We start from the raw sequence: 13,040 nt of genomic DNA on the forward strand, positions 1-13,040 counted from the left end.
AACTCTGAGCCCATATAGCCTTCTTTATCCACTATACAAGCAAATCAATGCATTGGGCTCACACATATTAGCAAGTGAATCAGTGCATAGTCAGTATCCAGGGGTGTAACTATAGAGGAAGCAGACCCTGCGCCTGCAGGGGGGCCCAGGAGGTATAGGGGCCCCACAAGGCCCTAATTCATATACAGTTTCAAAAAATATTAGTAAAACAAGTCAACTGCTAAAAATTTTGGGGGCCTAAAAAATAATTTGCTGTGGGGCCCAGTAATATCTAGTTACGCCACTGTCAGTATCCTTAGTTTTTCTTACTTACACACTTGCATTGACTCACACACTTGCACTAACAGTCTCAGACTAGTGAGAAACAACTGATCTGCTGGAACCCTCTCACTTTTGCCTCTTCATTGACAGTGGCACAGTGTTGGCCTGGGTGAATACACACACAGAGCAGATTTGTGCTGAAACCTATTCTGTGTGTCTTTACCCAGGCTGACACAGTTCCCTCTCATTGCAGAGACATAAGCAAGTGGGTTGAATCCAAATAAACATCACGTGTGGCACTAGCCTGAGATGGACACACATAACCTGCATTGTTTGGAGCAGATATTCATTTGATTATTTACACAATAGTACTGCTGGGAGCTAGGGATGTAGCGAACGTCGGAAAAAAAGTTCGCGAACATATTCGCGAACTTGCGCAAAAACGCGAGCGGTTCGCGAACGGTTCGCGAACCCCATAGACTTCAATGGGAAGGCGAACTTTAACATCTAGAAAAGACATTTCTGGCCAGAAAAATGATTTTAAAGTTGTTTAAAGGGTGCAACGACCTGGACAGTGGCATGCCAGAGGGGGATCAAGGGCAAAAATGTATCTGAAAAATCTGCCTGTGTGTGCTTGGAAGAGATAGTGTAGGGGGAGAGCTGTTAGTGATTTCAGGGACAGATGATAGTAAGTTTGCTGGCTAGTAATCTGCTTGATACTGCTCTGTATTGGAGGGACAGAAGTCTGCAGGGATTTGAGGGACATTTTAGCTTAGGTAGCTTTGCTGGCTAGTAATCTACTGTTCTCTTTAAACAACTGCCATACGTTGACCTTGTAGGCATTGTTTGGTGTTTTTTCTGGAGACGGTAATATTATGGATATTTAGACAGAATGTGAACAAGGTCACACAGCTCGATGGCGGGTTGAAGAAAACAGTGTGCAAATAATGCCTACAAGGCCAACGTATACACTACTACAGCGGTGGATACGGATTACGTAAAATATATTATGGCTGCTTGAAAAAAGTGACTCCGGTGTTTTTTCTGGAGACGGTAATATTATGGATATTTAGACAGAATGGGAACAAGGTCACACAGCTCGATGGCGGGTTGAAGAAAACAGTGTGCAAATAATGCCTACAGGGCAAATAATGCCTAAAAGGTCAACTTATACACTACTACAGCGGTAGTAAAATAAAAAAAGTAAAATAAAAAAAAAATGAATATTAAAAAAAAAAAATTAAAGTTGGTGCTGCTGAACTACTAGGAGCAGCAGATTAGCACACCAGTCCCACTCCCCAACACTGCTAGACTAATAGCACTGGGCTCTTATAGTAGTAGTAGTAGTAGTAGTAGTAAAACAACAAAAAAATAAATAAAAGCAGTCCTTACAAGGACTACTGTTATTGCAGCAGTCAGCAGATGAGATCAGAAGCAGGACAGCTGCCCACTGCAGCTACATACAGAGCACTGCAGTAGAAGGTAGATTACTAGCCAGCAAAGCTACCTAAGCTTAAATGTCCCTCAAACCCCTGCAGACTTCTGTCCCTCCAATAACAGAGCAGTATCAAAACGATTACTAGCCAGCAAACTTTCAACTGTCCCTGAAATCACTAACAGGCAGCAGCTCTCTCCCTACACTATCTCTTCAGCACACACAGGCAGAGTGAAAAAACGCTGCAGGGCTTCGGTTTTTATAGGGAAGGGGAGTGGTCCAGGGGAGAGCTTCCTGATTGGCTGCCATGTACCTGCTGGTCTGGGGTGAGAGGGCAAAAAAAAGCGCCAACAATGGCGAACCCAAAATGGCGAACGTCGCGCGACGTTCGCGAACTTCCGGCGAGCGCGAACACCCGATGTTCGCGCGAACAAGTTCGCCGGCGAACAGTTCGCGACATCTCTACTGGGAGCTCTAGTGCAGACACAGGCAGAGGGTGATGTTTTATTACAGCTATAAACTCAACTACACATTTCATAGTCAAATTGTACAGTAATTCATGCAAGTACATACAATGCAGTGCCAATCTGCTTCATAACCCGAATCTAGGTTCAGTACCAGTGTCATGTCAATTGTCTCCATGTGGTTCCATAAAAAAAGGGAAAATTCTCTAAATAATAGGCTCTCACAGTGTAAACATGGTCTCAATTCAATAAAGAATCCCCCAGAACACAGTGTAGAATGTTTTTTATAACAAACCAGAAAACACAACAGAATGAATACAGTGCCAATAACAGGGACGCACCAAATCCAGGATTCAGTTGGGGATTCGGCCAGGATTCGGCCTTTTTCAGCAAGATTCGGATTCAGCCGAATTCTTCTGCCTGGCCGAACCAAATCAGAATCCTAATTTGCGTATAAAAATTAGGGGCGGGGGGAAATTGCGTGACTTTTTGTCACAAAACAAGGAAGTAAAAAATGTTTTCCCCTTCCCAACCATGCAAATTAGGATTCGGATTTGGTTCGGAGCTCAGATCATAGGGGAAAATAAATAGGGTGCGGGTCCGCCAGCAGTGTACATGGACTTTACTCAATAAGGGAGGCAGGTACACAAATATATTTATATATATATAGGTCATACAATAATTTTAAATAAATCAATTTTTTATTTTTTAAGTCCTGTGAGTGCGGCTCTCCGTCTGTTCTCTATATATATATATAATACACAAAAGCCATGAATATCCTGTAAATTATATCCTTATAAACGGTGAGTTCTGATGTCATCAGTTATAAACGGTGAGTTCTGATGTAATTTCTGTCACATGATTCATTGAAATTTGTGTATTATAATAAATAAAGTACCCCCAGTTGTAAAATATGAGGATATTAGGCCTTCGGCCTCATGTATTTATATGGTCATGAAACTCCTCGGTAACTTATAATATCCCTATATTTTACAAGAGGGGGTACTTTATTCACTATATATGGCTGTGAGTGGGAATAAAGTCTACGTAGGAACACAAAGTTATTTGTAATTATTTATCCCTTACTGTTCCCTGGTTCTGACTTTTGACAAAGTGCAGCACAAGTCCAGTCTCCTCCGGGTGAGCCGTTTCAGGAGTCAGAACCAGCAATGCAGGGAATATAAACAGCCAGACAGACACCGCTTCAAAAGCAATTGAGTTGTGTAAGCGACTTTTCAATTGGTCTGCATTTTATCTTTTTTTTCCCCCTTTAAATTATTTGCCTCTTTCCAGCTTTCACTGACCCCATCTAAAAACAAATGCCCTGTAAGGCCACAAATGTATTGTTAGAGCTACTTTATTTTACTTTATTTTACTCATCTCAAGCCTCTCCTATTCATATTCCAGTCTCTTATTCAATGCATGGTTGCTAGGGGAAATTGGACCCTAGCAACCAGATTGCAGAAATTGCAAACTGAACTGCTGAATAAAATGCTAAATAATGCAAAAAACACAAATAATAATAACAAATAAAAAAAATTGTCTCTATTACTCTATGTCCTATTTCTTAGCAATACGTGGAAATTAGGAATCAGCCAGGAATCCAAATAGACTCTCTGTACCCTCCCCCCCAGCAACCACTGGGTCTATTTGACATTTCTCACACCTATTTCTACATAAGAACATTATAACCTTCCAACTGCCTTTGTTTGTCTGTGTGATTCAGGCAGGCAATGGCTCTGAATGTGGAATATAAATACGCCAGCCTCTGGGTCAGGCTAAAATAGAACAGTACAAGTGAAAAATATGAATGAATGGCGGCCTCTAGTGACCAGATAAGGTAAGTGAAAATAGTCTTTTCATTTCCAGTGGAAGAAAACAATTGAGATGGATTGATGAAGGTCTAGAAAACAGAGGAGCACAGCCTGCCATGAATATCTTTGCCAGGGTAACTATATATATATATATATATATATATATATATATATATATAATTATTATTTATTATTATTCTTTATGCAACACCTATACAATATACAGGATTATGAGTTACATAACATACCTCCCAACATTTCAGAAATAAAAAGAGGGACAACAAAGTTGGCAATTTTTTGGACCACACCCATTTTTGTGACCACACCCCCTAATTACCATGTTCATTTTACAAAATTTGGCAGGTTATGAAAGTTTAACACATTTCTGTGGTTATTTTCAGTTATTACAGTTTTGCTAATGAAGGTGAATTGCCCTTTAAGTTGTGAGTCTAACTTTTCCCAAGGGACCTGTTATCTTATATTGTTACAATGACTTATTTGCTTATCTGAAATTGTTACAAAAGTATCTTATCTGCTGCTCTGGCTGTTCTGGGCTCTCTGCCAAAAGCCAATTAAGTTAGAAACTTTGTTTCTTTTTCTGACTGTTCAGTGCAGAGAAAAACGGGACTTTCCAGTACAAATGAGGGACTGCAGGTTGCGCTGTCACAAGAGGGACTGTCCCTCTAAGAACAGGACAGTTGGGAGCTATGACATAAGTCCCTACCCCAGCAGAGTTTACAATCTAATTTCCCCTCACAGACAGGCACAGCGATAGCAGGGTCAGTCACTGGTGTGAATTTTGATCTCAGGGCAGAACTACTTATTGGGGATCAGTAAAATTACAGCTTGTTTATTTTAAAACACATTTATCCACTTGATTGATTATTTATCAAAATCCAAAAATTTCCTATAATTTTCGGTAAAATAGTCCAAGCAAATCTGCACGGATTTTTTCCCCTTATTTATCAATACATTTTTCTGGAAACTTCTTGTGCAAGAAAAAACTCAATAAAATCATGAAAAAATTTGTTTTGTACGAATTTTTTTCAGATTTGACGCCCGAAAACTAGGATTATTTTTGGATTTTTGTCCAAAAACCACAAACTCTTTAGATTATTACACGAAAGAGGTAGAGATTACCATGCAGGTAAGGATGATACTAAAATCCAAATTTATTAATTCATTTAAAAACACATATGAAAAATCAAGAGTGGATGAAGCAAAGCAAGGGAGTGCATGGCTAGCCAATTGCGCATTCGATCGCACTATTCCAAGTTTTTCCAAAAAAAGCCCTTAGATTTTTCAAAGTCCACTAGTTGACTTCAAATAGGTTTTAGGAGGTCCCCCATAGGCTAAAACAGCGATTCGGCAGGTTTTAGATGGCGAATGGTCGAAGTCAAATTTTTAAAGAGACAGTACATGATAAATGTCGATATTAGAATTTTTGATTTTTTTTCCAAATTAGAATCAAATTTGGACTATTCCCTAGTCGAAGTACACAAAAATTTGCTCGAAAATTCTAATTTTTTTATTTCAAATTTTTACTTCGATCTTTGATAAATCTGCCCCTTAAAGTATGAAGATCCAAATTATGGGAAAATCACTTATCTGGAAAATCCCAGGTCCCGAGCATTCTGTATAACAGGTCCCATCCCTGTAACTCAAAAACCACAAATAATGAGAAATGAAAACCAATTGCAAATTGTTTTAGAATATCAGTCTCTACATCATACTGAAAGTTACTTTGAAGGTGAACAACCCCTTTAACTTGTTTGTGTAAAGAAGCCATGCGGGTAAATAATTCTGCTTTTTAAGTACAAAAATCCATTGAATAATGCAGGGATTATTTATTGCCTAACAAATACCCTCATATAAGAAATGTATGAGCTCAGCCTAAATAAAATGTATATAAAGCTATTTTTGCTTCGTATGTCATTAAAACATTAACATACAAATGTATAATAAAGTCTAATATGTCCGTGTGCATTTTAACACAATTTAGCAGTTAATGGTCAGAATAAATGACAAATACAAATGTTTGTTCCCTGGATAGTTCCCAAAATTCCCCTTCTTAATAGTCTAAAATTTGAAGAGTGGCCTCCTTTTACCTTTTTTTAATATAAATCAACACCCCCAGCCTAAAAGTCTCCTATAGAATTGTGCTTGGAATGCGGAAATACCTACATATAGGGGCAGATTTATCAAGGGTCGAATTTCGAAGTGGAAAATACTTTGAAATTTGACCATCGAATAGAATCCTCCGACATTCAAAGTCGAAGGATTTTATTCATCGTACGATCGTATTTCGATCGTACTCCAATCGTACTTAGAATTGTACGATTCGAACGATTTTCCTTTGAAACCCAAAAACTTAGACATACAAACTACATACAAACTAACATAGCATTTCGTCAGGTTTAAGCTGGCAAAGTATTGAAGTCGAAGTTTTTTTAAAGAGACAGTACTTCGATTATCGAGTGGTCGAATAGTCAAACGATTTTTACTTCAAATCGAAGTCGAAGTAAATTCGAAGTCGTAGTATCCTATTCGATGGTCGAAGTATCCAAAAAATTACTTCGAATTTCAATTTTTTTACTTGGAAAATTCCCTCGAATTCACTTCGAGCTCTGATAAATCTGCCCCATAACTTACTGACATGGTTTGAGATCTCTCTATAGCAACTATGAGCAAATCCATGGGGCTGTTCCTGCAGAACTGTGCTTAGTATAGAGTAATCGCTTCCTACACTGACATAGTTACAGGTGTCTCACTGTACAGACGATGAACAAACTTACTGGGAGGTTTGTGCTAATTCTGTGTATATGGAGAGATGTTAATTTTAATAAAAACACCTTTTTACAGTTCACTACTCCTCCCCCTTTCTTTTCTCCTCCCACATGTAGCCAGGCCATTCCTCTACCTACTACTGAATTAAAACACATCCCTAGTTTTCTTTTTCTCCCTGTATCAGCACATTCCTCTGGCAGGAATTTGAGAATGGTCCTTTCCTAATACAGGTATACGATCCCTTATCCAGAAACCCTATATCCAGAAAGCTCCGAATTACAGAATGGCTGTCTCCCATAGTCTCCATTTTATCCAAATAATCGAAATTTTTAAAAACGATTTCCTTTTTCTGTGTAATAATAAAACAGTAGCTTGTACTTGATCCCAACTAAGATATATTGAATCCTTATTGGAAGCAAAACCAGCCTATTGGGTTTATTAAATGTTTAAAGGATTTTCTAGTAGACTTAAGGCATGAAGACCCAAATTACAGAAAGATCCATTATCCGGAAAACCCCAGGTCCCGAGCATTCTGGATAACAGGTCCCATACCTGTACTTTTCAGTTGTGGCCATGGGGTGGCACCTGTGTCATTGGTCCCAGTGTGAAACAAGACTCTCCAGACCCTCCCCATATTCACTACTAGATGTTCAACATGATGTTCAGAGTTATAATGAAAGACTTCCCTATCCACACACCTACTACTGGAATCCCCTACTACAGCACATTGTCTGTGGTGATGAGTGAATCTGGAAATTCAGGAAATGTTGAAAAATTTACAAAACACGTGCAACAATTTTTTTCTCACTCCAAATGCATTAAAGTCAGTAGGCGTTTTTTTCTTTTGGTGACTTTTTTGTCTCTGCAATAATTTTGTCTTGGTGATTTTTTTGTCACTGCGTATTTTTTTTTGCTGCAAATTTTTGCGAAAAATTTGCAAATGACAAAATGAAGAATTTTGGCACAAATCCATGCCTGCAAAAAAATTTGCTTGTTACTAATTGTATGTGATCTCCCTCTGAAAGGGGCAGTTACGATATTTAGATACTTAAGAAATATGCAGCAGTAAAACCTGCCTGATATATTAACACAAGCAAAGAGGAATTCCACATTTTACTAAACATGTCCCATGTGAGAATTCCCCCAAAATGCTGCTTTTGCCTGTCAAGCCCCCAAGTGAGTCCCACAGTCAACTCTTGGAACTGGAAAGTAAAGAGGGACTCGTGTAGCAGAGCATTTCTGTTACTTCTGCAGTCACTTATGAGTAGCAATGGGCGAATTTGCAGCGTTTCGCTTCGCCGAAAAATTCGCGAATTTCGCACGAAATTCGCGAAACGGCGAAAAATTCGCGAAACGGCGCCGGCGTCTCGTTTTTGACACCGGCGCCTGTTTTTGACGCCGGTGCACGTTTTTCCGACGCCGGCGCCCGTTTTTGACGCCGGCGTCCGTTTTTTCGGGAAAAATTTTTTTGACGCCGGCGAATTTTTTCGGTGAATTTTCGCGGGCGTTTCGCGAATTTATTCGCCTGCCGCGAATCGCGCAAATTCGCAGCGAATTCGCGCCTGGCGAATAAATTCGCCCATCACTAGTTATGAGGAAGTTGATGGGATTCTGACTGTGGATGCTGACACTTCTCCAAGGAAATCCATGGGGACCATTTTGGTTTTGGCAGAGAACCAAGAAGATACTTTTGTGTCCAACCTAACCCAAAGTCTAGGGTTCAGGGACTGGAACCTACTACAGAAGTTGTTCCCCCTGGTAGAGACAAAGATGAACTTTAGCAAAAGCAAAACAAATGACACTAGACTAGTGCGTAACTACACTCCAAGGACTTGAACTACAGCTATCTTTTCTATATTTGTTATATAAATCCTGTAAATGTACTTTGTTTTTATTTATGTTATTATTTTAATAAATGTAATTAAATATTGCTTGTGTGAATATAATTGCAAAAGCGTTAAAAAAAGTATATATATTTAACTGTATTATTTCGGTGTTTTTCCTTTTAATGCACCCAAATGCTAGATGTGTGCTATAGGGCAAAACATATTTATCAGAGTGAATTTTAGGGACTGATGAGGATTTCTCAACGTAGGGCTGAACTCCATGGTGCGGCTTGTTCCGATCCGACGCGCTGAGAGGAATCGTATGCGTCAAGATGGATGCGCCGAATATAATGTAAGTAATAGAAATGTCGGCCCTAATTGCTGCGTGCATCCGACCTGACACGACTGTTGGATGAAGACGCAACGTGCGGCGCTCACTTCCGACTGTCGTGTTGTGACAGATGCACGCAGCTACAAGGTCCGACATGTCTATAACTTACATTACATTCTGTCTCGTCGCATGTGACTTCTTTCAGCGCATCAGATTGGACCAAGCAGCACCGTTGAGTTCAGCCCTTAAACAGTGATTTGCAGTTCTTATGGTCTTGTGATTGGGTGGGATCACTTCTCAAGTCTCTGATGCTGTGGAAGAAACATCTCCTGTAGGGGAATAAATAATGTATAACCACATTCCGGAGAAGGGAACCTGTTATCAGTATTTGGTAAATCCATGAGCAAGCTCATTAAACCTAATGCAGATAATTTGCATATGACATATTTATAGGTGTAAGGGTGATGGCACACACGATAAGTTTGCTCTTTTTGTCTACTGGAGGTTTTGTAGCTCATTGGGTTTAAAATTGCAGCTCTATTCACTTTAATAGAAATTTCCTAAAAGTGCCCAGTGGGGTCCTGAGTTTCATTCCAACCTGAGAACTTTCTTCAAGGAGTTTGTATGTTCTTCCCTGTCTGTGTAGGTTTTCCTCTGGGTTTGTTGTGACTCACTCTGTCCAAGGAGGCTCCACAGACCATTTCCAGCTTTATCGTTTTAATGATTTAATTTTGATAGTTATACAGCGAATGAATTTATTTCTTACTCGCCATCCCTACTGCGTATTAAACACAAATATAAACTCTCCTCTCATCATTCCCCTATCAGTTACTCTTGTACAAGATGCCAACATTTATTTTGGATTGAGACAAAGACTGCAAGTCGGCATGGCATGGGCTCAAGGGAAGATACTGTCTGGGTTCCATGTCAAACTCTATCACAAAAAGGTGTTTTGATAATGTGATATGTATTCAGACCCTTCCTGGGATATACTGAGTAGGAGATGTCACGATAACTTAGAATAAGGGGCCGATATTCAGCTGGGAATTAAAATCCTTTGACTTCAAATATCGAAGTCGAAGGATTTTAGCGCAATAGTGCGATCGAACGATCGAAGGATTATTCCTTCGAACGAACGATTAAATCCTTCGAATCGAACGATTCGAAGGATTTAAATCCAACGATCAAAGGAATATCCTTCGATCAAAACTTCGATCAAAAAAACTTAGGAAAGCCTATGGGGACCTTCCCCATAGGCTAACATTGAGTTCGGTAGCTTTTAGATGGCGAACTAGGGGGTCGAAGTTTTTTCTTAAAGAGACAGTACTTCGACTATCGAATGGTCGAATAGTCGAACGATTTTTAGTTCGATTCCTTCAATTCGAAGTCGGAGTCGAAGGTCGTAGTAGCCCATTCGATGGTCGAAGTAGCCCAAAAAACACTTCGAAATTCGAAGTTTTTTACTTCAAATCCTTCACTCGAAGTTAGTGAATCGGCCCTTAAGTGTCATAGGCTGAACAATAACGACAGCAGAACCAGTGTCATTTCACTTTATGGGGTAAATTCATCAAGGGTCGAATTTCGAGGGGTTAAATCCCTCGAAATTCGACTGGGGAATAGAATTGAATAGAATCGAATAGACAATTCGGGCGAATTTTACGCACTGGCGAATAGTCGAATTGGCGAATATTCGCCAGGCGAATAGGCGTTCGATCGAATATTCGCACGAAGGATTTTCATTCGATCTAATGCCTTTTTATTCGATCAAAAACTTTGGAATACAAGCCTATGGGACTTTCCCATAGGCTTTTAAAGCAATTCGGTAGGTTTAGGTGGCGAAATAGGCAGTCGAAGTATTTTTAAAAGAGACAGTACTTCGACTATGGCGAATAGTCGCAGCGTTTTTGCGCTCGATCTATTCGAATCATTCTACTCAGGTGAATTTACGCCAATTCGATAGTCGAGGAGCACAAAAAACGACTCAAAATTCGAAGTTTTTTTACTTCGAATCCTTCACTCGAGCTTGGTGAATTGGTCCCTAAGTGTAACAGATTATCTTCATGATGTTTCTGGGGATTGTACAGTCACATGGTTGAACCCTCACATTTCCGTCAGTATGTGTGTGGCCAACAGAGAAACAAAGGATCCACAGAACAAGTGGGTGTCTCTACCAGAGAAAGACCCAGCAGGTAGAAGTAAGCAACTCCATTGTAATTGTTCACAATATCTCCCTTACCCAGTCAAGTTGTGCAAGAACATCAAAACAGGTTCATCCATGGTGTCTTAGCCCTTTCTCTGATCATTGTCCAGTTTACAGGAACTATTCCATAGCTTGACACTAGACTATTGGGCACAAGACTATAGAAAAAGGACCCATTTGGTATTGATGTTGCCACTGGTGACTGGTCCACACTGTTGAACTATATGTGCAGCTTTAAACCTCAGACAGAGACCCCAGTGGCAAATTAAAAAACAAGGTTATTCTGTTTTTCACCGTACACAATGGTTTTGGCAAAATGTCACCTCCTTCTTCAGACTTACTGATTGAAATTGATCGCAAGACATTTTGAATAAAGTAATGTGGCAGCTGGCTACTATATAAAACACATTGGTGCCATCTTTCAACAAGTAGTTTTGGGAACATGAATATTAACGGGCAATTAATTGTTCAAATCGCAGAATTATAGAATGGACGTATTTGTATTTACTTATGATGTCTCTGTGCGGGATACATGAAAGGTCTGGCTGTTGTATCTGGTTTAAGGAGTGGTGCAGGTGGGAACAAAACCAAATGGATCATCTGAAATGGTTACATTTGGAACTTGTTGGCAACGTTCAAAATCACGATTGAGTTGTGATAGAACATTCTCTAGCACACAATATAAACACACTTAGATTTCCATCAGTTGTTACATTTCCATGATCTGTAGAGAAGCCCGTTCTTTCTGGAAATTCCTAGTTTGAATAATGACTTTTATTGGGACCATTAGGAAATTCTATGGCATAAAATAAACCAGGACAGAATACAATACCACTGACACATAACCAGGACCATCTTGCAACATACAAACCAAGTGTGTGTTAAATAGTGACCTCCCAAATTAGTGACTTGTTAATGCACCAATGTTTATCTTTGGCTTGTTTCTGGTTATTGTGTACTGTCAATGAATATGACCATAATGCAGAAGTATTGGAGTAGGTACTACAAGACTTAGTTCTGGCAACCCTCACTGGATGGTGTAATAAAACTATTATTGGAACTGGGGCAGGAGGCACAATCACAGTTGAGATTGGGCAACAACCCTTGTTTCAGATGCTGCAGCATAAAGTTAAAGATTACCCATAGGGTAAAGGGATTCTGTAATTGCTCTGAAACAGTCACTTGCATTTTGACAACAAAATCCCAGGTTGAGTAGAGAAAACCCCATCCTATCTACAGCCAAAGTTGTGCTTGTTCAGACAATCTCATTTATTTGCTACTTTGACTCACAATGACCAGTTCTATCATAGCAATTAAAGGGGCCCAGGCTGCAAATGCAAATTCACCTTCAAATTCATCTTCCAACCAAGTGGTTGGTTCCCGTTTTGTATTATGCAGATACACAATTCCCATTTCATTCAATAGTGTGACTTTACAACACAAACAATAGGATTGGTTTGAACAAAATAACACAGTTTTTAGACATGGGCAGGATGTCCTCTTATTAAACAAGTTGGATTCCTTTTCTCAAGCGGGTGTATTCTATAGGGAGAATGAAATTATCTTGATCTAAAATTATTCTTGATCTAAAAGAATCCTTTTTCATAATTCTCCCACTCTAGTTGGTTTCTCCACCTGCTTAGCACCACCATATATTTTGTTCAAAAACAGTCCCCTTTTCTTCCAAATGGTACTTTTTAATAATCTAAGTTTTTTTTAGGACTTTCACAGATGGATATAGTATTGCCATCAAGTAACATAACGGAAGTCTAGGGGTTACACTAGGGGGCCCATTCACTAAGCTCGAGTGAAGGAATAGAGGAAAATAGAAGGAAAAAAAATTGATTTGCGTATGGTTTTTTGGCTACCTCGACCTTCGACTACGACCTTCGACTTCGAATCGAACTAAAAATCGTTCAAAT

The sequence above is a fragment of the Xenopus laevis genome, chromosome 5S (assembly GCF_017654675.1).
Source record: "Xenopus laevis strain J_2021 chromosome 5S, Xenopus_laevis_v10.1, whole genome shotgun sequence".
In the NCBI taxonomy this organism is placed as follows: Eukaryota; Metazoa; Chordata; class Amphibia; order Anura; family Pipidae; genus Xenopus; species Xenopus laevis.